The sequence below is a fragment of the Megalobrama amblycephala genome, linkage group LG10 (genome assembly GCF_018812025.1).
Source record: "Megalobrama amblycephala isolate DHTTF-2021 linkage group LG10, ASM1881202v1, whole genome shotgun sequence".
NCBI lineage: Eukaryota > Metazoa > Chordata > Actinopteri > Cypriniformes > Xenocyprididae > Megalobrama > Megalobrama amblycephala.
The window spans coordinates 12,279,715-12,305,520 of NC_063053.1; the positions used below are offsets into that span (position 1 = coordinate 12,279,715).

The window sequence follows — 25,806 nt, forward strand, 5'->3', positions numbered from 1 at the left end:
GCACAGAATTAGGGTCAATGACATGATGCTCATTTTTTTTGTCTGATCTATTTAAGTCCAATTCAAACATACAATAACTTGAATACACCTCTTCTATAGCCCTTATGCACCAAAGAATCAAGCATGCAGCCATCTTTTTGTTTTGAACTTCTGTTTTTGCAGTAGCTCTGTATATTTATATGGCATCGCTGTCGAAGAGTAATAAGCTCGTGAAGTGGATTTACTTGTAGAGTTAATGGAAGTTATATATATATATATATATAATATCAAACAATCCTTTTTTTTGTGTGTGTGTGTCCCTTTAAATGCAAATGAGCTGCTGCTCCTGTCCCCTCTCCAGAAGAGCTTGTGCTTCCAATACTAAACAACAACAAAACAGGAGAATCTCACACAGCCATAATGTCAGAAATTGTCAGTAGCGGTGCTCAGCCTTACATTTTTCGAACCAGAGTCGGACACTGATGAAGAGACTCAGGAAGAAGTTACAACTTTTAGAATGCAACTGGACATTTCTGAATGGTTAGTGGAAAAATTTATGTAGTTGTTGTGGAGTTAAGTTGATTCAACTCATCAACTAGAATATACCATCATGTTAATCTGCTGAGCAAATCTATCGTGATCCTCATTTGGGAAGCAGTCTGGCATAAAATGAGTGGGTGGATTTTTACCATTATAGGCTGGTTTGTTTGAACACAGATGTTTGTCCACAGGGTGTGTAAACACCTTATAAAAGTGAATTTTGCATTATAGGTCCCCTTTAAATTGCAACTTTTTAAAAACTGTATAAAAAGTGAAAAAAGATGAATACAAAGAGAATTGGCACGTCATGTAATTTACATTTTAAAAATATTTTCTTTATCTTTATATCATGGACATCCTTATATGTCACTGACCCATAGTCTATATTACAAACACAAGAATAGAAATCAAGACACTGCAACTTAATACTAGTGTTGTCAAAAGTACCGACTTCGATACCAAGTTGGTACTGAAATTTTAAAAACAGCATTTCCCCCTAGCATTTTGACTGCTGTTGAGCAGATTCGTGAACACCGCTGATTGGCCAATGTGTTCACATGCTCATCAGATATGTCTGTGATTGGCAACAATGATCAATGCTTCAAAAGAATGTTGTAAATAGACATTTTTGATGCTCTTCACCGAGTGCTTATACAGATACACATGGAAGCGTTTGAAAGCAGACGTCTATCAGTGGACCGGTCCGCTGATAGACGACTGCTTTCAAACGCTCCCACTCCTGTTTTCAAAACGCTTTCAAACACTTCCGTGTGCTTTCAAACGCTCCCGTACGTTGATCATTGTAGCCAATCATGGACATATCTGTAAGCATGTGAACATAATGACCATTCAGAGGTGTTTACAAATCCGCTCATCTTCTCAAAATGCTAGGGAGAAATGCTGGTAGTGTCACATTTTTTAAAGTTTCAGTACCAATCTCACACCAAAGTCAGTATATTTGACAAAACTACACACTAGAAATAAGAAGTACTCAGGAAATTAAAGCAATGAATCAGTAAACACACACACACAAATAAAGTCATGCCCACACACAGTTGACTGTCAGGTTAAACCTGCTATGTCAAGAAACACTAGTTATATAAACTGTAAAAATGAGAAAAATCATACACATTAGTACATTCATGTAGTATTTCATTGTGTTATTTGTACAAATATTATTAAAGAAGCGATGAGCTGGTATTGATAATGATTTCAATTACACAAACAGTTGTTATTGTCTGTGTAAGATTGAAAGTCATATCGTTTCCTTGTGTGCTGGCTGATCGTTGGGGAATTTTTTGTAAATTGAGAGCTCACAGACACAAACAGGACCTTATTGGGTGGATCAGGTATGTATGGGAAAACGATACAAAGCGACTCACTTGCCCTCTAGATAAGGAGGTACAAGTTTCCAGTTTGCGCTAGCGGCGTATCCTGTTACTAATACCGCACTGGTTTTGTTCCTCTGCAGGGATGTCACATCCCTGAGGGAAACATCAACTTCCACATCTCGCTTCTCTCTCTCACTCCATACTCACACAAACGCTCACACACACATGGAAATATAAACCAATACCTCTCACACGCTCTCTCTTTACATCCCCTCATCCATCAAACAAACACTTCAATTGCATATGGCAGAGTATGGTGGCTGCCATACCTTGGTCGCATGATAAATACTAAATTCATTATAAATACCAAAAATTTATCAAGATATAATTTATTACATTGGTTGTGCATTAAGTCTTCTTAAATATCGACACAAAACAATTATATATTGAGTTAGGTATACTATAGGCCTACATTATTTGAACTGTCATTCTGACACAACTGAGGTTTATACTGTAGGCCTCATGTTTCGACTTGAAATTCATTATAATTGATACCTTAAAATGATACGCTCGTGTCGTTTTCCTGGGCACACCGGCAGGAATTGCTGCGCACTCACTTGAATGTACAGGAGTGCAAGGGCCAAGGTCAAGATTATAAATTACATTTTCGGTTTGCTTCTCGCCAAACCCTTCCAGAGCACTTGGAATATATTTTCTGACACATTTGCATCCTTATAGAAAAACTTGATGAAAGTCACTATTCTCTGCCATTAAATGGACAAGTGTGAGCAGGACAGTAATAAAGCTTTACAACAACATGAAGGTGAGGAAATTATATAGATTAAGTGGACTTGGAATGTAATGCATGAGTTGTATGGACGACATTGACGATGACAATTTTAGAGCTTGACAACCCTTGGTCACAATTCACTTTCATTGAAAGTGAGCAGTGTGAACATTCTTTAAAATGTCTTCTTTTGGAAGAAAACACTTTATTTAGATTTGACATAATAATGAGAGCACCCCTTGGAAACACACTTAGCCTGATTTTGATTTTATGGCCTTATAGATAGAGGAAAGAGTAAATAATTAAAAGCTATTTTTTAGGATCCATCTGCTGTCTTGACCAGTATTCTCATGTTGAAGTGACTGAGGTTACATGGGTCGTGACACACAGTTGCAGGTGCATCTTAGCCTCTGCGGTCAAAGGTCAAAGGTCAGAGAAACCAAAACCAGTTACACCAATTACTCTGTAAAGCCATCAAATAGTCTTGCTCTGTGCCACCTAGGAATCTATGTAATTTAAGAATTAGTACATAATAGTTCCACTTTGTCTCTTTAAAGTGTCACTAAACACAAAAAGACCAACGGTATTACCCTAGCAATAAAGAAACCCATTAACACCCCATTAACATGGGATATCCTGTGGCTGTTAGGTACAATTGTCAACAACTTAAATCACATTTCTAACAATAGCAGATCTGCTTGGATTACAACCAAGGATTCAAAGATCTGGGCAAAATGTTACATTAAATTTGTTTATGAATATATGAATCACCTTAAACTGCATTTCAACAAGTCTTTCTGTTTATCAGAATTACACAGAAATTACGACTGAAATGTTTATAGTTAATCACAGAATAAGGCTGTTATTCTTGCGCCAAATTTAAATCACATTAAGTCATTACATAACAAGTAAAAATATAAGCAAGTTCATGCTAAATTCAAGCATATTTTCTGTAAAATGTTCCTAAATAAGTTGCCAACATAGTCATTGCAACCACCTAAAAATACAAAGTCCTAATGATGTAATGCCACAGTTGAGTAATATTTTTGGCACAACAGCAGAGTTCAAAAGCTTAAGCCTTTCGCTAACGTCCTCCAAGATAAATCTGTCAGCAGTGCAAAGCGAGCATGACTGTGTGCGAAAGGTCTACTGAAAGCCGTTTCCCTTTGAACAATAAGTAACTGTGTAGAGAGTCCCGTCTCTGGTATATCTAGCGGATCCCTCCTTTCCCACCTACGTCCGTAGATGCGTTTGACAGTCTCTCAGCACAACCCTCCATCCTCCCTTTTTCTGTATAGTTCTTCCAAAGGCTCAGCCCACCACTTTTACCTCTCTATTCTCACTCACTGACCTGCCCTGCGGAACACTAAAGGATCCATTAAAGTGCATTTTTCACATTCCTGTGCTGTCATCCTCGCCCTGCTGTTTACCTTGTCTTTCAGAGGAAGTTCTGGCCTATCAGTCTCTGCACACCCTCCTATGAGAAGCTGTCAGTGAGAGTCTTCAGACTAGTTTCACAGTATGTGCTGTTCTCACCTGAACAGGTAGTCATTAACTTCTCACCATCACTCCAACACACGACAGAGCCTCGGCCTGTCAGCACCCTTAATACGGGAGCCTAAAATCTCTCTTTAAACTCTGAGATCCTCAAGTGCTTCTAATCCAGAGTAAAAAGTTTGTAGACATACAGCAAGGTAATTTGATAAGCCTTTGGTGTTTTTTTCTACACTCGAAACATTACGTTGTCATTGTGTATGTTCAACGAAAACATTTAATATGCCAATCATTTGTGCCAAGACATATTTGAACACTCAGATACAAGCAGATACAAAGACATTATTATTCATCTCATGAAGACATTGCATCTTGCTATGAAACAGACACCAGGTTTGAATAATTTGACTGGGAAACCTGAGAAGAGCATGTACACACACATATACAGTACCTTCATTGTACAAATATGTGTTTCCAGACGTGCATGTGCTCTTTAAATGATTTGGCTTGACAAAAAGGAAACACACCGTCTCATTTCCTTGTTCCTGAGCAGTGACAGTTAGGTCTAACAGGTCTTGCAGGCTTTGCTGGGTCTTTCTTATTAAAAATCGGTTGCCTCTTGTTGCGTCTTTACTCAAAACTATCGACCTTCGCGCTTTCCTCTCACCTGCATTCAGTCGGCCACTGGTCTTGTGTGTGTTTGAATATGGATGCAGTCATAGCAGACGTTACACTCAAACTAATGTCAGCAAGAGTTCATCCAAGCTGAAGAGAAAAGCTGCCAGAAGAGTCAAGTCTGAACACACTCTGATGCAGGAAGCATCACACCTCTCTCATGCCGCTCAGACAGGCTTTCAGGTGCCCAACAGGACATCTAGTTGCCAATCACTTACATGTTAGCGCTGACCTCCAGCAGCTTGTTTTTATGACTAATTTTCTCAAAGGCCTCTTGTTTAATGAAGAACAAGTGACCTTTGAATGACACGTCTCACTTTAGCACATACAGCCTTATTGTTGAACTCCCTAGAGACTGCTTTCTTTATCTCCCTCTACTGGTGACAAAGCAAAGCACTGACACATGCATCGCCAATAAAATGTTCTATTTGTACAGTCACATTTTGTTTTTGGTAAATATCATCTATATGGTCTAGAATTATCAAATGTGAGATTCAAACCAACACAAAATCAAACACATCAACTCCATCTGGCCAACTAAAACGTATTCATACAGGTAAAAAAACAAAATGTGGACAATAGCACTGTAAAGTAGTAAAAAGCATTTCTATAGCTCAAACAGCAGAGTATCACACTAGAAACTGCAAGGTAATATGTTTAATTCCTAGGGGAAAATTCTGTGGAATTAAAATGTTTTAAACCAAGTCTCTTATGCTCACCAAAGCTGCATTTGTTTGTTATAAAATACAGTTAAAATAGTAGTATTGTGAAATATTATTACACATTTAAAGAACTTTTGTATTTTAATATATTTTTATTCATGTGATGGCAAATCTGAATTTTCAGCAGCCATTACTCCAGTGTCACATGGTCCTTCAGAAATCATTCTAATATGCTGATTTGGTGATCAAGAATTATCAATGTTAAAAACAGTCATGCTGCTTAATATTTTTGTTCAAACTATGTTGACTTTTTTCAGGATTCTTTGATTAACAGTTCAAAAGAGCAGCATTTGGTTACACTTTATTAGACATTCTACTATGAATAACTTTGCAACTATGTCAACTAACTCTTATTAGAGTATTAGTAGACTGTAGTAGACTGTTAGTACACTGTTAGGTTAGGTTTAGGTGTTGGGGTTCTGGTAAGTAGAATAAGTTGGCATGTACTTAAAAAGTTACTTACAGTCAGTAAAATGTCTGTTGGAGGACCATCAAAAAGTGTTAGCAGATATTAAGCAGATAGTCTACTAATACTCTGAGTTAGTTGACATGTAGTTGCAAAGTTACTTAAAAGAACGTCTAAAATGGATCATTGAAATATAGTGTTAACCAGCATTTATTTAAAATATAACTTCTTACATTATACATGTCTTTAATGTCAATTTTGATCAATTTAATTTAACTTAATTAATAAAAAATCTTACTGACCACACACTTTTGAACAGTAGAATGAACGAAAATGTCAAAAATGAATTGAAATCCATTCTAACGAAGTCAACTGAAAATGTGATACAAATCCACAGATAGTACATCTGGGCCTGCTGAAGCACACTTCTCAGCAAAAAATATTAGTCATATGTTATTGACATTACCACACAATGAAACATGCTGAAAACAGCTATGATTTGAGTGTTCATATAAAGGCATAGGCCAACTGTATAAAGTGAACTAAGAAGATAGTGACTTAAAACACTACATACTCAATTTACTTCACATTATCATTTAAAAAATATATGACAAAATGTCATATGCTGCTGTGTTTTACTGGCAGCATGTTTGGCAAAGAAGAAGCTAGAGTTTGAGGAAAAGGGAAGCCAGAATACTATTCCAATAGTGCACGTTTAGCGAACTCTCATTCTCTCCTTTCTTCCTCTCCAACAATGGAAGGCTAACGAGTGGGAGGAATGGAGAAGGAAGAGATTTGCTAGTAAAAATAAACGGGCGAAATAAACTCTTGCTATATTGGTGTAGGGTTGCAGCACTGAGAAACGGGAAGCTGCCTCGCAGAGGCTGCGGACGCTAAAGTGATGAGGATAATCATGTTGCTGCTGAAATCAATCCACATAAAGACTGCAAACAGCAGCCAGAAGATGGTCACAAAGGGTTTAGCTTAGAGGAGTATGTGTATAAAGCACCATCATGTGCTTTTTTTATGCAAAAAAAAAACTATTTAAGATTGCCTGAATATATGCAAGAGTTTGTGATCTCATTGTCTCTCAATTAAAATGTAATAAAGAAAACATTTAATTAAAACATATTGAAAGAAATTACCGACATTGAGAGTCAATTACATAAATATTGATGGCTCAAGTGAATTTAGCTCAAAATAAATCTAAAACAAAAGTATATTGTCAATATAAGTTACATTTTCTAAAACATAAAAGGGATAATTCACACCAAAAATGAAACGTTTGTCATCATTTACTCACCCTCATGTCAGTTCAAACCTGTATGACTTTCTTCTGCAGAACACAAAAGAGAGAGGAAAAAAAAACTGTTTTTATCCATACAATGAAAGTCAATAGGGTCCATAACAACTAGACCCCACTGACATTCACTGTATGGACATTATACTGAGACATTTTATTCAAAATATCTTCTTTTGTGTTCCACTGAATAAGTCATTCACATTTGGAATGGCATGGCTAAGAAAATGATGACAGCCTTTTCATTTTTGGGTGAACGCTCCATTTTAAACCTGTGCCAAATAATATCTTTAGCTATAAATACATGCGTCTGAGTAGAGCTAATCAGTGCATTGATGTTTTGGCAAGATGGTGTTCATGTGAAACAAGGCATGTCGGGATGTGGGACCAGAGGAAGTATCATGTATCTGTGTGTGCGTGAAGGTGAGGCAACACACCCCTCCTCACACCTGAATAAGCCCGAACGCCGCTCCATCCCCAGGTGAGCTTCTCAGCAAGGCGCCTCTGGTTTCACTTCTCTTTCTTTCTCCCTCACTTGCGCCAAATCTCAAGACCCACTCGCTCACCTGCCTGACTCATTGTGTGTGAATGTGTGTATGACAATAGCAGGCCTGGCTGCATCTCTCCTCAGCCACAAAGATTTACACTCCCTCTTTTGAGCCTGGGAAAGGAAGTACACCTGTAATTCTACCCGGACTCTCAAGGTTACCCGTTCAGTTAAACCACTTCATTTCTGCTCTGGATCCCTTCCTCTGCCCTGAGCCTAAACCAGGATCACTACAAACTGTACTCCTGCTCATAGTACACAGCGTACATAGCGCAACGTTAAATAACAGTGTTTTCAGGCTCAAATACTCTAATAAAACCACTCGGTATACAGCACATAGCCACACAACAGCTTTTTACACTAAATGTCTGATAAACACACAGCACACAACACCATGTCATACCAGGCTAAAAGACACTGCATGCTTACCTCATGAAGAAATATCTTTTTCTTTTTTTAAGCAAAATACTAAAGGTTCGTTGTGATACACTATAGTACTTCAGCTACTTCACTGTGTTATGTTTTTATTTGTTTTTGTTTTGGGGTACAGTCAACAATGATACTTAGATGTCATTTGTCCACCTCAGGAGGTCAAACTACATAAGCCATTTTAGTTTATTTTAGGATATTTTTACAACCCTGTTACCAAAATATAGCAACATGTCTAGATTAGAACAATGTGTGATCTAATTATTTCTCACAATAAACATTAAATTAATATGAAAAGTGAATAAAACATTAATGTATTTTTTGGTAAAATATTCTGGTAGAAAATTTAGAAAAGCAAGGCAGAATGGGTAACAGGGTTGCCAACAATAAGTTATCAACCAGTTGGAGTTAGTTGGGCCCACATGTAAGTTTGGAGTAACTGATAATTATTGGATGATTTTTCTTGCAATAACTCTGATAACAGAGTTGACTCATCAAGTTTGATAAATACATTCTACACAATGCTTCACAATGAAAACAGATAAAACATGAGAGTAGCCTACTTACTTCCTGCCAATGAGGTTACTCTAAGGGTACGTTTACATGACAACGATGTATTAAAATCGGAAAGGTTTTTCCTTCACGTTTTTCGTGTACAAACAACAACGTCATCAAAACGATCCCCATTCACAAACGATTAAGAACGCTGTATTATGCATGTCAGGCCAGTAGTTGGCGACATTACTTTGTAAAGAAAAACTATGCACCTATAGACTGAACACGTACTATGCGTGTACATGACGTCACTGTATTCACAAATTCACGTTTTTGTAGTTTACACAAAGACAATAACGGTATCGTTTTCAAAAAAATGCACTTTGAAACTTTTTTCAAAAGTTTGCATTTTCAGGCATTTTTCTGCCTAACCAGCACTTTGCAACAACAAAACCTTCATTTTGCAGTGACTTTAAGCACGTTTCCTATAACAGTGTCCGACATGTTTACGTTTTACGTGACGTGAGAAAGTGACAAGCCATGCAAAATCTGATTAGAGCGGTCAGACTTGAAACAGATTTCCAAAAATACAATTTCAAACCACATATGAATGTAGCTCAAAACAGATTTGTTAAAATGTAAAAAAAATAAATAAATAAATAAAAAATAATCGCATTTTATGTGATTTTTTGCTATTCACACTAGCTAAATATGATCAGCTTCCAACTGGATATGCACAAATATTGAATTTGGACCGAAGGCTAAAATGTGGAACCCAGCAAAATATTACTTCTTTGGTAATAAAAAATAAGTTCAATAATTTATTAAATAAATGAAAATGAATTTTAATTTTTCATAAGTCATTTTTAACAATTTGTTTCATATACTCAGGGTAAACTACATTATGCAACTGTCTGGCAAATGTATTCATGAGATATTTAGATTACCAGACTCACATTTCATACTCTTACATGATGTTGTTATATTGAACATTTAAACTGCTTACTCTTTCTGACTTTAGCACCTCTTGTTGTATGTGGTTCTCTGTCATCTATACTCAAATATATGTCAACTATACTTTGCTGTGGCACTGGGGAAAGTATCAGCACAATCCCACATTCTAGCATTTCCTTTTATATGAAAGTAAAAAGATGTAAAGAAAACATGATGTAAAGGGAAGAGCGTGTGGGAGCAAAGGAAACTTTTTAGAGGGTGTAAATTGAAACTGCCATTTGGAGGCATTCATTTCCTGGAGTATTTGAGTAAATATTATGAAGATATTTCTCAGTGTTGGACAGTCAATCCATCATGGCTCAAAAAAGTTCAAGTATTAGCTCACTTGATTCACTTTGTCATACTTAGTCATTTTGACTTTTAAGGCGGACAGCTCTCCTCCCTGCCAGCCAGTTCTGCTGCACAAAAGAAAAAAAACATTAACACCCTCAAGTTCTCTCCATCACAGGCGGTTGCATGCCAGAGGCAAAGAGAAATAAATTAACAGCAAGATGAAAACAGCTAGCATGACAGACACGGCTAACTTAAGCAGTCAAATCTCTAGCACACATTACACAGGTGCAGAGAATATTAGCATTGGCTACACACTGAACCTGCTGAGAGGCTGTGGAACAAGGCCCGAGAACAGTAGGGTCTTGACGGAGCTCTGGAATTACTAACATTGGTGGCTCAGTCAAGTGATTTTGTAGATGTTATATTAAGTTCCGAATATTATCTATTAAGTTCGATAAATCTGGAAATGAAAGTCACATTCTCATAACACTCCAGTGGAAATGGATTCTTTAACTGTAATTCCAACAGCTAGATGTTCCATTCCTAAAGTCTCTCATGGGAGTCTACAAGAAGCGATTCATTGACTGCACAAGGCATTACTTACTAACCAGCCATTGCACAGAAATAATATATGCTTCATCTTTCCTAGCATAGTTGGGTCAAAAAAAAAAATCTTAAAGGACAATTTGCACTATTACTAATGTATCAAAGCAAATTACAATTGAATTGACAATACTTTATAAATTTATTAATTGGAATTTTTAAATGGAATTTTTATATACTTCCAGTTTAAGGAAGTATAATTAAAATGAACTGAGATTCAAAGACATTTAATGTAACTGCAATATGTCATTTTTAATAAAAATAAAAAAATAAAAAAAAAATCAGACAAAATGAAAATTCTGTCATTAATTACTCAGCCTCATGTCATTCCAGACCCGTAAGACCTTCGTTCATCTTCAGAACACAAATTAAGATATTTTGGATAAAATCCGATGGCTCAGTGAGGCCTGCATTGACAGCAAAGCAAGATAATTAACACTTTCAAATGCTCAGAAAGGTACTAAAGACATATTCAAAACAGTTCATGTGACTACAGTGCTTCATGAAGCTTCGAAGCTTTACAAATCTTTTGTTTCGAATCAGTGGTTGGGAGCATGTATCAAACTGACAAAGTCATGTGCACCATTGAAATATTCGAAAGGTTTCAAAACACTTATGACGTGACGAAGCCTTGTTTACTGAAATCACGTGACTTTGGTAGTTTGATTCGTGCTCCGAACCACTGAATCGAAACAAAAGATTCGTAAAGCTTGTTTTGAAATCGTCACTAGATTTTGTTGAAAAAAGTCGTTATTTTGTTTTTTGGCGCACAAAAAGTATTCTCGTCGTTTCATAACATTAAGGTTGAACCACTGTAGACACATGGGGCCCTATAATACACCCGGCGCAATGCGACGCAAGGCGCAGCGCAAGTGTGTTTGCTAGTTTGCGTCCGGCGCCATTCGCGTTTTCCCGTTCAGCGCCACGTCCTTAAATTAGTAAATGCATTTGCGCCAGTTAGTGCGCCCATGGGCGTGCTGGTCTAAAAAAGAGGTGTGTTCAGGCGCATTGCCGGCGCATTGCTATTTTAAGGAGCTGAAAATAGACTGCGCCATAGACCAACTCAAACCTGGTCTAAAGTCTAAAGTCAATGGCGCAATATTTTTTGTTAGAGCGCGTTGGTAGAAACTGCACCTCTGGGCACGTCCACAGTGCGCGTTGACTTTGCTTATTACACACAGGGATGCGCATCACACAAACATGCCAAATATTAAAAACAAAAGGATTACAGTGTAAAAGAATATTATTGTGTAGTCTACATAAATATAAAAATGTAATGATGAATAGTCATTGCATGTATTAGAATTAGGCTACCTATTTTCAATTCAGCCTATTACTACTTATAATGATGAACGAAATTGGCTAATTAATTGAACAATCGTGCCAATACACACACATATATATATTAACTGACTCATCGTGCGGAGCTATTTGAAAGCCTGCATCCAACGCAGACAACTGAAAGATTGACTGGCCACTTAACAAATTCCGCCATGTAAATAGCAATCCGCCATGGCGCGAGCGCATCTCGCTCTTAAAGGGAATGGGAGATGACACTCTGATTGGTTTATTGAACGTTACGCCCATTACTCATTAAGAGAATAGGGACAACCCATTTCAAAAATGCGCCCCGGCGCACGGACCATTTTTCCGTCGTTAAAATAGCAAAAGTGGATTTGGACACGCCCTGAGTGCACCTGCGCCATGCGCTTTACACTTTGCGTTTAGATCGTTAAAATAGGGCCCATGGACAGTTTTAAATATGCTTTAGTAGCTTTCTGGGCATTAAAAGTGTTAATTGTCTAGCTGGCAATGCAGGCCTCACTAAGCCATTGGATTTTATCAAAAATATCTTCATTTGTGTTCCGAAGATGAACAAAGGTCTTACAGGTGTGGAACGACATGAGGGTGAGTAATTAATGACATCATTTTCATTTTTGGGTGAACTAACCCTTTAAGGAACTAACCCTTTTAAAAAGTCTTGAAGATTTTTTTTCATTATTAATTTTTTTTCTTGATTTATGAAAATTGTAATTCAGTTAATTATAATTTCTGTGTATCCAATTCAACTTCCTGTGGGTCATGGCCAACTCCATTTAAATTCAAACTCACAAAAAGTATATAGGTTTATACATCTAACCATATGTGTAAACACTGAACCACTCGTAGGCCAACATTAGGAACATTTCAGTAATAGACTTCATGGATCTCTTTCTAGCTTCGGGTAACACTACACTATTACTTTTCAGCTACAGCCCAAATCTGTAACAGGTGATAGATGAACTGTAGAATTCTTTTTGTCCTTCACATTTAAGTGCTTGTCAGATGGGATACGAGGCACAGAGCCCTTTCCGCAAGAGGAACAGAAATGCCTTAGAGTCCATCTCAGACAAGTTTTTATGGAGCTCTGAGCCCGAGCGGGGCAAGAGAGATAATTGGCCGATGGATATTTCAGACACTCAGCTCTCGAAGTTCCAGCTTTCCAGGTCTCGGCCAACCGGAAGCGAGGGCTTCTGGGATAGATTTATACGGGTTCTGGCCTAAATTGCACATGTCAGGGTCGACTCTCTCTAATATTAATATTAATTCCTTTTGGAATGGAAGCTGATTCTGGCAAGACTAGCACGTCTGGAGTTCTAAGTAGTTTTCCATGAGTCTAATGCAGAACTGAGGCTTTGGAGATATGATGACAAAAACCGCCCCTCTCTCTTTCCCTTATTCTTTTTTTTTTTTTTGTCTTTTTCCTTTCTCACTCAAACTTTTCACTCCACCTCTTTCTCCACCTCACACACTTTTTATAAATGCCACAATTTCCTCAGTTTCTTCAGAAGGGTCCACAAAACATTAATCTGTACTATTAGAAATAAAACTCAAATCTACTGCTCTCACTTGTTATTTTAGGAAAAATATACCTTTCAGAAGGAAGAAAAATAGCAATGGCCAGAAAACAGGGATCTGAAAAACAACAGCGTATTCTAAGATGTCTAAATGCGAGCAAGTCCTCAACATAATAACTAAAAATCCTAGGTTACATATGTACAGAGTTACCATACGGAATTTCCCTCATTACACAAATCTTGACATACTCTGGTTTTACATTTTGTTCAAGTCTGCAAAATTCCTCAGAGGTCCTCCAATTTCTATCATCACTAGGCTCAACTCTTCCGATAGATCCTTCACTGCTTGGTCGGTTTTGACATTCCTTTCCATATAATTTTAGTTGAAAATATGAGATCAATTGACTAAAAATATAACGTAACTCTAGCTTAAGCTACAGGCCTGCTTCTGATCTGTCCCCAAGCAGCCCGATCGCTCATAAACACAAGCGCTTTGAGTTCGTTTACAGTGTACCGGCAGCCAAAGACATCATTATACCTGATCCCACGTGTGCCAAAAAGTGCTATTCAGGCTTAAGGAAGGAGGCCTGTACTATCGCAAGAAGAAGGACCGCACACTTACTTACCACACAGTACGCAGATTTCACCAGGTCCCTTATAGTACAATTAACAGTATCAGCAAAGCACAGTGGTCGCTGCCAAAATTAAGCCCTTGTTTGCATTGGAAGCCATAGATGAAATACGCTCATTTGGTTCTCTTGTTCCAAAGTGTGTAGACCACAGAACTCCTGGGGGTTACTTGTGTTTTGCGTACTCTAAATTATTTTCAGCTCATTGAAATCAAAACAATTGCCTTTTGATCCATCGTGTTTTGTCATTGTCACATAAATTTGGAGCAGATAGAAGGACTTTTAGGTCATATGTTAACAGCAACATTGATCTCAATTTTTAAACCAATTCCATGCACAATACTGTTTGTGACAAAATCCAAACATCTACACTGCTTCCAAACAGGTGACGCAAACAAATTCTGAGTCTGACCTGAGCCAACTTTGGGAATCTGTTGCTTAAAAGGAATGCTAACAGCCTTGCACTTTTAACAGAACAGTCAAATCCACTTTGGACTCACATAGATCTTCATTAGGCTTCATTAAACCCTCCTGTTCTGAAAAAAAAAGCCTTCTGCGCACATATTCTTGTGTTGTCCCTTATGCTTCCTTCATAGGCAGGATGTGAGTTCAGCTGGGAGCTGATCCTTTGCAGAAACAATGGCTGAGATGCACGTCAGACTAGGCCAGCTGCGTCTCCAGCAGAGTACCAGGGGAAATGCAGGAAATTATGGGCTCCTGAATAGAGCTCTGATATACAGAACTACTGTGCTCTACATTGAACATAGAGAGGAAATACACACATACACACACCAAATAGATTCTACTCAAGTGAAAAACGATCAGAGATTAATATATCACATTACAGTTTATACTTTGTGTGGGCGTCCTTCACTTTGCCAAGTGCAAGCACTAAAATTATATTTAATGAAATGATAGCTTTATGGGGTGCTGCCTTATTTGTTTTGTATTTAAGAAAATTTGCATAAATAGAGTGACTTTCATTCCCTTGAACTGTCTTTTAATCGATTTCAGTATTTGAACATGGCTCTTAAATCTGTATTCCAAGAAAAATAAATTCCCTGGTATTCTTTGCCATTTCACAGGAATCAAGAAGACAAATAAAAACATCTGGAAATAGTCATGAGGTAAACAAATTACCCAACATTAAATATAATATGCAACATTATGTTATTTGTTTTCATCTCAAATATCATGTGCACGTTGAAAGCTTGAGAAACCTGTTCTATTCAAGACTGCAAGTTTTCCATGGGAAAACAAATGAAGTAATTGAAAAAAAATGGCAAAAGGGAATCATGGGAAACAAAGTGGTAAAATGTTGAAAAAGAAGAAATTATACATTTGTGTTTCGTGTATAATAATTGTTATATGTACAATAATTTGGGCTGAATTTAAACCTATAAACTCAAAATTAACTACAAACTATTAATAATACTGTATAAACCTGTATGGTATTTAATTATTCTTATTAAAGTAGATCACCCGGAGCATGAGAAAACCTTCAGGTAGCCTACAAACTATATGGTGTAAGCTGCAGACCTCACCTGACAGCTTCTCTCAAATCAAACGGGTTGAGGGCGGGTCTATTTTAATTAAGACACCTAATGTGATTGTTATAAAATATGAGAGAAAGATACAAAGGTAGACATAAGAAGCATCTACTCTCTACCTCAGTTTTTTTTTTTTTTTACAATAGAGTACTTTTTATGAGCATGAATTAGTATGTTAATGATATTTTGTTAATAAATTACCTTTGAGACTATTTCCGCTCCATAGGGTTGTCAGTCAGGTACTATTTGAGTGCGTACGGTTGCGTTCACAGAGAATTGTGTCTGTCACGTCATATAGTCTCTGCGCTGCACACGCGCTTGTCTCGTGTGTGTTTTAGTAACTTACATGGACGGAGAAATGCGTTGTCATATCTTTTGGACCCAGTCGACGTTTCCTCATGGAACTGCTTTCGTCAGCTTTGTCTTCTTGGCCCAAATTAAATGCTGCGCTCTTTCACGCTGGCTGCTGTCTAGCCGCGTCAACCGTCCCTGAGTCTCAATCAGCTCCCTAGGTCGTGAATCAGTATATCAAAATGAATGTTGCTGATTCCCTGAGTGCCCTGACTACTGAACTAGGGAGCTGATTGAGACGCACCCTGTGATAAGACTTTCCGTTGTTACGGACGCCATTTTTAATATTCACTTTAGTCACTCTCACTGTGGTTACACCGGGTTACACGTGAAGCAACAGGAAATTTATCGTTACTTAAAGCTGTAGTCCGCGATTTTTGGCCCTCTAGCGATTAATAAACAGAACTGCACGCGTCTTGCGGAAGAACATTGTAGCCGGAGCTACTTTTCTCCGTGTATGTCTATGGCGAGTCACGCAGTTACTATGATACTCTGCGGCGGGTCCTACCAGTCCGGTGTGAAATAATCCGAATATAAACACTTATTATAAGTGTACCATGATTCAGGGTAAGACAAAAACACGCTTTGGAAAATGGATTCATGTTGTACATTCTCATTATATCATTTTTGTAAATTTTGAACACAAAAAAGTTACGGACAGCAGCTTTAATCATGAAGTTGTGTAAATTAATGTCAGTTGCTGTGCGTTTGACAGTCAATCCTGTTTAAAAGCGGAAGTCAATCCAAAAAACTGATTTTGTGAATATAGTAGGCTATACACGGGGAAAAAATAGAGTGGCGCAAGTATGATGTCAGTATGATGACGCTGTGAGCACGGAGACTGTTGTATAGACTGTATTTAAAATGTTTAACTTTTTAAAATGATTGATGTTTAATATGACTAAATAGCGCTTTAGGCTTAGTCGATGCTAGTTTCCAAAAGTCAGACATCTGCAGATTTGTGTTGATGGATTTTACATAAAATTGCATAGTATGGGCACATACTGTGATGTTTTATCTCCAGACTGTGAATCCATCCAGTCTAGTCTTGCAATTGCAAGTTGCGAATGCACCAGTTACCACGATACATTTTGGTGATTTGGACTAGAATGCTAATCCTAATAATAAGTACATAGGCTTTGGCAGTGCACTACTTTAAATCTCCTGCTGTTGAGTCTTAATATCTTAATATTGGCCCCTGTGAAAAGGCCCCAATGAGTCAGCCTACGGCTTTGCAGTTTTTGAACTTGTCATGCTTTTAAGATGCATTACAGTGTTGTGCTTGGCCCGAGACAAAATCAGTTACATTTAGTGTAAAACTCTGGCTCAGTCAGAGCTCTGTTGAAGGCTCGCTGGCCAAGAAACTTCTGGCCTCTGTTTTCGGTCCTGGGGAGCATGGGCATCTTACAATACATGGTGAGTGTTAGGTGGAGTTTCTGAAGTGTCATGACTTGGACATGTTGATGGAACAAGCCAGGATATAGAAGGACATAGACACAGGACACATAGACAAGCAAATACAAGAATATTTGTCACCAAGACAGGTAGAAATAACCTGAACCCATTACAGCTCATAATTGCAATGTGTTAAATGAAAAAAAAAAAAAAAACTTTTACCTTACTCTTGATAACTATTAACAAGCCAGGACCATAATATTTTTATTATTTAATATTTCTGCATGTTTATATTAAAATACTAGCCTATTTATCCATATCTATCTATTACACTAAATGACTGAGGATCACACAATGCTGCGTCCGAAATCTAATACTTCTCTACTATATAGTAGCCTATGCAAAAAACAGTATGCAAAAAGAGTAGTTTGTCCGAATTCATAGTATTTGAAAAGCAGCAGGCGAAAAGTACCCGGATGACTTACTACTTCCGGCGAGATTCTGAAGTGCGCATACGATGGACACTTTACTATCCCATGAGGCCACGGGAGAGGATTTGTGAATGGAGTTGAAGAGACATAACTGATGCTGGTAGGTCATGTGACAGTAACAACATTGCGGATGTAGTACTTCTGGATTTCATTCATACTACACGCATACATACTATATAGAATGCACTAAATTTAAATTCAAATGTAGTACCTACTCAGACAGTATGTGATTTTGGACACAGCTTAACAGTTTTTCTAAACACAACAAACTCACATAGAAACATAAACCTCTTGCTAGAAGATGCATGACAACAAACAAAAAACAATGTGTACTAAAACACATTTGGAACGGCTCCAAATATTATACGTTTGATATCCGATGGAATCATAGTCTGAAACTAGAAAATATGAGTCTGTGCCCTTCATACACCACTGGCACTGACTTTTGGCAATTAGCATTGACTTGTCTGGACTACAAAGCGCAATAAGAATTTTTTTTTTTTTTTAAATCACGAAAAAAAAGGTTGTGTTGTGTATTACAGCCTTAAGCAGTGTTGGGGAAGTTACTTTTAAAAGTAATGCATTATAATATTGCACTACTCCCTAAAAAAGTAACTAATTATGTTACATAGTTACTTTTTATTAAAAGTACTTAACTTTTGCATTACTTTATCTCACCTGGCCCTCTTCCAAGCGTTGCAGGGTTTTGTTTTGTTTTTTTACTGAGAAGTATTTTTTTGCAAGTGCAACACACCAATGCATTCAACAACACATCCTATAAAACATACTCCTTAATTTTCTTTTAAAATGTACATTTATATATTACTAGAGCTATGTATCCCATACAAAAGATCTCTTAACATTATGGGTTATATCACTCACTGTACAACTCTTTTTATTGAAAGTAATGTGTTTTGTAACTTTTATACTTTTTGTCTGTTCACACTCACACAAGTGACAGTCTAAGTGACCGTTATGGAAAAGAGAAAGAATTTTATTTCAGTAGTTTAAAAAATGTTTAAGCGAATTGACTAAATATGTAAACATGCATAACTTTTTTTTTTTTTTTTTTTTAAAGTTACTCAAATATTAATGTGTATAATACATTACTTGTTACATCAAAAAAGTAATCTGATTATGTGATGCATGTTACTTGTAATGCGCTACCCCCACACTGGCCTTAAGTCAATTTGTTTGCTTGAAAAATAATTACTACAATATTAAATACAGCACAAAATATTTCATTTGCTAACTGTTTGGCCGTTGTTATTAGTAGTTTTTCTTTTGGACCATTAGTAAACAAATAACTGAATGAAACAAATAACTGAACAAATGTCAAATTTCTTATTAAAAAGGACAACATGGATAAAAACTAGTAGACCTATACTTCAAAACGTGTTTGGACTTATTGAGTATGAGGGGTTTTTTTTGCCAAAGGGGTCAGCATGATGTTCATCACACCTTGAAGTGTCACATACAGCCTGAACTCTGATCCCCACAAAAATGCTATATTATGCCTGAAAGGTATTTTAACAAAATTAAATTAAAACAAGGCATTTAGATGTGTGACTGCTGATAGTACATGTTTGTAGCCTTGATGCCACTTGCTTTGAAAGGCAAGAGTCCACTGCCTAAAACTGACATCTTGTATCTATTTGACAGAACAGAAACGCCAACACTTGCACTGAAAAACCACAGCTAATTGCCAAAAATGACTGAAAGCCTTTGATGACAGGCCTGTCTCCTCTTGTTCCTGAATTGCTGGCCATTGGGACAAATAGATTATCATCAGCTGTCTTAAAGGTGTTAGGGCCAAGTAGCACTACAGTTAATAGACCACCTCCTTCCTTCCTATTTCCCTAAATGATCGCACAGAGAAACAGACACCAACCCACTTACACACCCACACTAAGAATTTCAAATAATGTTTTTATTAAAATGTTCTTAGCAGATATAAATCAGCAAATGAATCTAAAAGCTTCCCAATCTGTTAAGAAAACAGTATCACATTTTAAATTGAATCAAATCAAAATGGATCACATTGGAGTTTATTATGGGTGTCAAAGAGCTTTCATCCTGTTCTCAAACTTAAAATGAAACAGTCAGAAATGCTTTAAGACTTACTTTATTTGAGAACAGTGCATTATGAGGTTTTGTGGAGGTGTGACATGGGTGGGAGTGTGCAGTGTGATGTAGTGACAGCACTGGAAGCGGCCCATGTGTAGAGTGCAGACGGCTCGTCTCAGGGCAGGTCTGCTTTCGAGAGCCAGTGGTATTGTTTTAACAGTAAATCTGTCATAATGTGACAAGTCAGTCTGACATTGATAAGGTATTATTACTCCTTATTGTTTAGAAGCTGAATATCTTAAATGAAGGGTAATTACTCAGCAGGTCTAATGTCCTGGCAGCCACCATCAGCATCTCAGAGACACGTCAGGACATGTCCTCCCCTGTCATTACCAATGCTTACAATGAAGTTCACTGGCTACAGGGGATTTATTAAACAATGTAATTTGAAAAGTACATCAAATAATCTTGCACAATGTTATAGCGGTAACTAATAAATCAGAGGTCTCAACTGGGTCTTTAAGGACATTTAAAGTGTTGATTAACAGGTCATTTTAGAATAAAGTTAAAATGAATTTGTGACTGTCAATTTGTTTGGAGTGAATCAAACATGCTCATATCTTAAGGCCTCTGTCATTATGGTAAATGATGAAAACTATTATGTAACAATAAGACATGCATACCTACTGTTATTTGACCAAAAACAGCAATATTGAAAAATATTATTATAATTATTATTACACAATAATTTATTTTTTAAATTTTTTTTTTTAATGTAATGTATTAATTTGATGGTATAGCTGAATTTTCAGCATTTATTACTCCAGTCCAAGCGGCAACCTCTCCCAGTTTCTCATGAAGCCAATACGGAAGTGACTGAAACTGTGATTCATCGACTGGCCGCTAGGGACAGGCTGCAGAAGAGAGCAGAATCTCATTGAGTCCCATGTTAAAGTTTACAGCAGAAAAAAACATGTTTACAGTCTGGTTCAAATTGTGGTTTTGGTCTGTATAGCTAATTTTGCCCTTCATGACAACTCTGAGGGGGGTGAATTTTTTTATAACTCAACAGTTTAAATTATACTAAGCCTTAAAGTTCTGCATAATTAAGGGCGTGGTCACTTGAGTGGGTAACACTTTAGAATAACTCACGCTATGAAGCATTAGTTAAGCATTAGTAAATAGTTAATTCATCATTTATAAAACATTAATAGACATTAGTAAGCCATTTATAAATACAGCTATAAATGCTTTGTTCTTGATTTATAAGCATATCTATAATGAGTTTAATAATTGTATTTTCATACTTTATTAACGATCAATTTATCATTTCTAAATTATGTATTACATTATTCACAAACCAGTAATTTAGGAGTTGTCAGTGGTTCATAAGATCATTTAGGAAGTGTAAGTAAATGATTAATAAAATATTTAAATGTACATTTATGCATCTTATTATTTAGACATATAGTATTAGTTACTCAGTGTGTTAATAAATGCTTTATTAACATATTCCTAGTGTCAAAACTACCTCGGTACTAACTTTAAAACATATTAGAGAACAGCAGTGCAGAAGATCACTGAACCTTTAAATCTCATTTATAAAAGCTTTACAAAGCATAAACAGTCCTCACTTTAGATGAGCTCACAAAAATAGTTAACTGACCACTTCTAAATGTTTTATAACTACCTGAATTAATCATGAATTGCAGTAGGAATATGTGTTAATAAAACATTTACTAACACACTACGTAACTATTACTATGTGTCTAAATAATAAGATGTATAAATGAATGTTTAAATAGTTTATTAATCATTTTCTTACACTTACTAAATGAACTACTGACAACTCCTAAATAACTGGTTTGTAAATAATGTAATACTTAATTTAGAAATGATAAATTGATTATTAATAAAGTATGAAAATACAATTATTGAACACATTATAGATATGCTTATAAATCAAGAATAAAGCAATTATAGCTGTATTTATAAACTACTTACTAATGTCTATTAATGCTTTATAAGTGATGAAATAACTATTAACTAATGCTTAACTAATGCTTCATAGTGTGCAGTTATTATAAAGTGTTACCCTTGAGTGACAGGTATGCCCCTGCTGTCTGTGAGCCGTCATGTTATTGTTACCTCAGCTAATTCCAGCCGCTGAATTTGGCATTTCTGCCGTGTTGGTGCTTTTTTTTTCCTCTCTTTTTTTTAATACAATTATAAAATATGGCTTGCTGCATTAATAGTTGAGACTGATGTGCGTCTGTATGTGCTCGCATGCGGAAGATAAACAGAACACACTTTGTTGGATCGTCTTGGCATTGGCTAAAAGTTCCTGAGATTTACTACAATGACAATAGCAGGAGGATATAAAACTCCGACAGCACTGCTTGGATATTATAACTAAAACTGCTGCATTATTTTGAAAAATTATACTTTGGACACAAGCTCATTTGTTTGTGAGATATATACGATCACAGACAGTTTTACAACATAAACGCTGCTCAGATTGCATTATTTCTTGAACGATGATGGAGAGCAGATCATTCAGAAGAAATGTGATGCAAACAATGGATAATATATTTCATGGATTTAACGCTTTCGTGGACAAAAAAATACTGTTTTGTTTTGCAATGGACATTTTACCCAAGTGCCACGGATTGGATTCATCTCGCAATCTCTATTTCATTATAAAGGTATGAAGTTCCGTTTGATTTTTTTGTTGTTTTTTGCACACCCCACACAAATTACTGGTGTTGGAGCATCTAAATCTTATAAAATAAAAAATAAAATAAATAACAGCATAGATTAATAGTAAACCTTTAGAACTTTCTAATTATATAGCTTGTTATCTTTATTAATATTTTAGATAGTAAGATAGATAGCTAACATGGTCACGTCGAGCTAGACGGGCGTGGTTTCAGCAACCAGTCATATGGGCTACTACCACGTACCACCTCTTTGCCCATTTTCACTTATCCGGGAGTGACGTGCGGTCACTTGCTGCTAAGATGGCAGCAGCCTCATTTTCGCTTCAAAATTGCTGTTCAGAGCTCTATGGGTCATGTAACGGACACTACGTCCATATTTTTTTTTACAGTCTATGCTCCAGTCTTCACCGTCACATGATCCTTCAAAAAGGATCATGTGATACCATGATATATTTTTTTCATGATTCTTTGCTGAACAAAAAGTTCAAAAGAACATTATTTGAAATAAAAATCTTTTTGTAACAATACTGTCACTTTAAATCAATATAATGCATCCTTGCTAAATAAAAGTATTAATTTCTTTCAAAAGAAAAATCTTAGTGGTGATGTAAAAAAGTAACTTTTCAGATTGTTTAAAATTTATATTTACTTAGAATTGCACTTCAATGCAATGTAGGTTCAAATAAGTTAGAAACAAAGATGTATTAGAACAATAATAAAACTTTCTTATTTTTTCAGATTTATAGTTGCAACGGTGTATGTTCAAATTTAGAACTCAGTATTGCATGTTTCTCTGGCCATTATTGGGTTTTTCCCCTCGTGTGTACCCCTTTTCCTTCCGGTGGGTGAAAATGATCCGGGGATATGAAACATGCATATGAGATGAGAGACGTGAAAAAGTCAGAAGGTCTACAGAAACTCTCACTGATAAAGGCTTCGCATATCAGGGGACCAGTGAGGTGAGGGCGAGTGGAAACACAACTTCCTACTCAGGCCTGTCAATCACAGCGAGCAAAGGGGCCTACACTGATGACCCAAGAAAAGGAAGAGGTCTACTGAGTCCACAAATATTTCTGATGGGGGATTTCACAGTATTGTTAGGAGGAAAGAGACTGCCTGGTAAATAATACTGAAGGCCAAGAGGCATGAATCAACTAAACTTTAAACAATTTGTGTTTGTGGAAGAATTGAGGTTGAGTCTACAGTACATCAGTGCCAAAGTGTGTGTGTATATGTATGTATATGGATATGTACATAATGTAAAAAGGATTAAAATATGTATACACAGTATATATTTCTCGCTGTAGCTCAATCTGAAATTTGGTGCTATGTTTATTCTTGGATGGTAAATTGCTTGTAATTGTCCTCATTTGGAAGCCACTTTTATTAAAATCATAATTGATGCATAAGTTTTATCTTTTTTTTTGCAATTTTGGACAATTACAATATCATTTTTTTTGTATGGAAATGTATTTCAAGCAATATGAGTGAGTAGAATTTCATTTTTTGGTTTCTTACAGCCTTAAGATGAGAATAGTAGCTAAGCTATCATTCTACGTGAAATGTCTCTCCTCACATTTGTGTCAATCATGTGAAACCCTCCCCCTCCCGAGAATGAAACACCTGGACCGCTGTAAAAATATTTGGCCTGTAAAGGACTCGCTGCTGCAGGGCCCCATCTCAATAGCATCCTTCACTCTCATAATCAGTCTAAAGACATTATCCACTTAGTGGAGATGAGCTGAGGGGCTGCAGGGGATACCAGGCCTGGGTAACACAGTTAGTCTAATGGCCGCCAAAGAGGGAGCAAGATGACTTTCAGTAGGGTTGGAGGGCAGGGGGGCTCTGGGGAGACAGGAGGCCCTCATGGGCCTGCTAATCGAATGCTTGTGTTGAGGTTTTGATATCACTCTCATTTGGGGACAACAGCTTTTATAAGCTCTGTTGACAAGGTGCAACCTAATGCAAACAGCCATTCGCCTGCCCTTAGGCATTCGGAGAAGAGCGTATGAGTAAAGACTGGGTCTGAGAGAATGAAGTTGTTTTAATGGTCTGCGCAAAGTACTGGATGTGTTTTCTATTACTCTATGGGACAGTAGGGGAAAACAATACTAAATGCATATAATAATAACAACAACACAACTAAGCTAGGAAAGTTAAAGCCTTAAATTTAATAAGAAAACGCTACCTCTTTATATACACTGTGTGTATATATATATAAATCTATTACCATTCAAAGTGACAGTAAAGACATGAAGGATCAAGCGACACTCTAGACTGAAGTAATGGCTGCTGAAAATTCAGCTTTTCCAAAACTAAACAAGTACAAACCATCTTTCTCCCAACGGAGTGATGGAAACTCATGCAAAAACTAACAGTGGGAACTGAACAAACTCTCTAAAGGGACATATAAACTTGCTCCTCATGGGTAACACAAAGTACTTTTGCAGTAAAATTCCAGTTACACTCTTGGTGTTTTTCTTCTGTTGGATGGAAGGCTAATTAGATTTCACTGCAACCATACCGCAATATTGGCTTCATGGGAAATCCACACAACTAATATGAAGCTTTTACAAGTGTACAGAACAGGCTCTCAATGATTCAATCATTAAGTTCAATGTCCAGGCACATTAGTGGTATGGTCATTTGCTTGTGTTTGATGACGGCAGCAGTGGGTGCAGTTGGAACACTTTTCAAGTATGGAAGTTGTGTGTGGTTGTGGAAGCTGTGGGATGTGTCTTTGATTTACTGAAAAAGAGAGAAGTGTTCTGCTTTTGGCTGAAGGAGCTGTTTTATGCAGTTAAACAGTGAGAGTCTCTCACGTCTATTTAAATAGCCCTCATTCTCCTGTATGGACTAGATTCCCTCAAAGCCAAGCCCAAAGTTTAGGATGTTCAGTGTTCAATTCATGTTATAAAACACAATAAACATAAAAAGTGCTAGTAGTGCAAAGTTTCAGCCATCATTCAGACATAAATGTCTCTGGTTGCTAACATTTCTTTCTTCAAAAAGAGCAGACATCAAAAAGGATAAACTGTTGGTATTCATGTTACTTGTTCACATTTGCAAGATACTAAGTTTGCTTATTATGTTTATCAATGTGTCAATTACTGCAGTTTCAGGAGTGACTCCAGAATTCTGTTCACACTCTAAATGATAATTCAGATCAAC

General features: G+C 36.7%; 1 long non-coding RNA gene across 3 annotated transcripts in view; it reads right to left on the reverse strand.

The window, feature by feature from the left end:
• The window catches only part of LOC125276773, a 65,158-nt gene extending 48,746 nt beyond the window's left edge, over nucleotides 1–16,412 (reverse strand). For 2 of the 3 annotated variants that reach the window (XR_007186749.1, XR_007186750.1), the window contains exon 1: nucleotides 15,958–16,412. This is a non-coding gene — a long non-coding RNA (uncharacterized LOC125276773). The remainder of the gene's footprint in view (nucleotides 1–15,957) is intronic. The other variant, XR_007186748.1, reaches the window with a different exon arrangement.
• Between the last annotated feature and the right edge of the window lie 9,394 nt (nucleotides 16,413–25,806).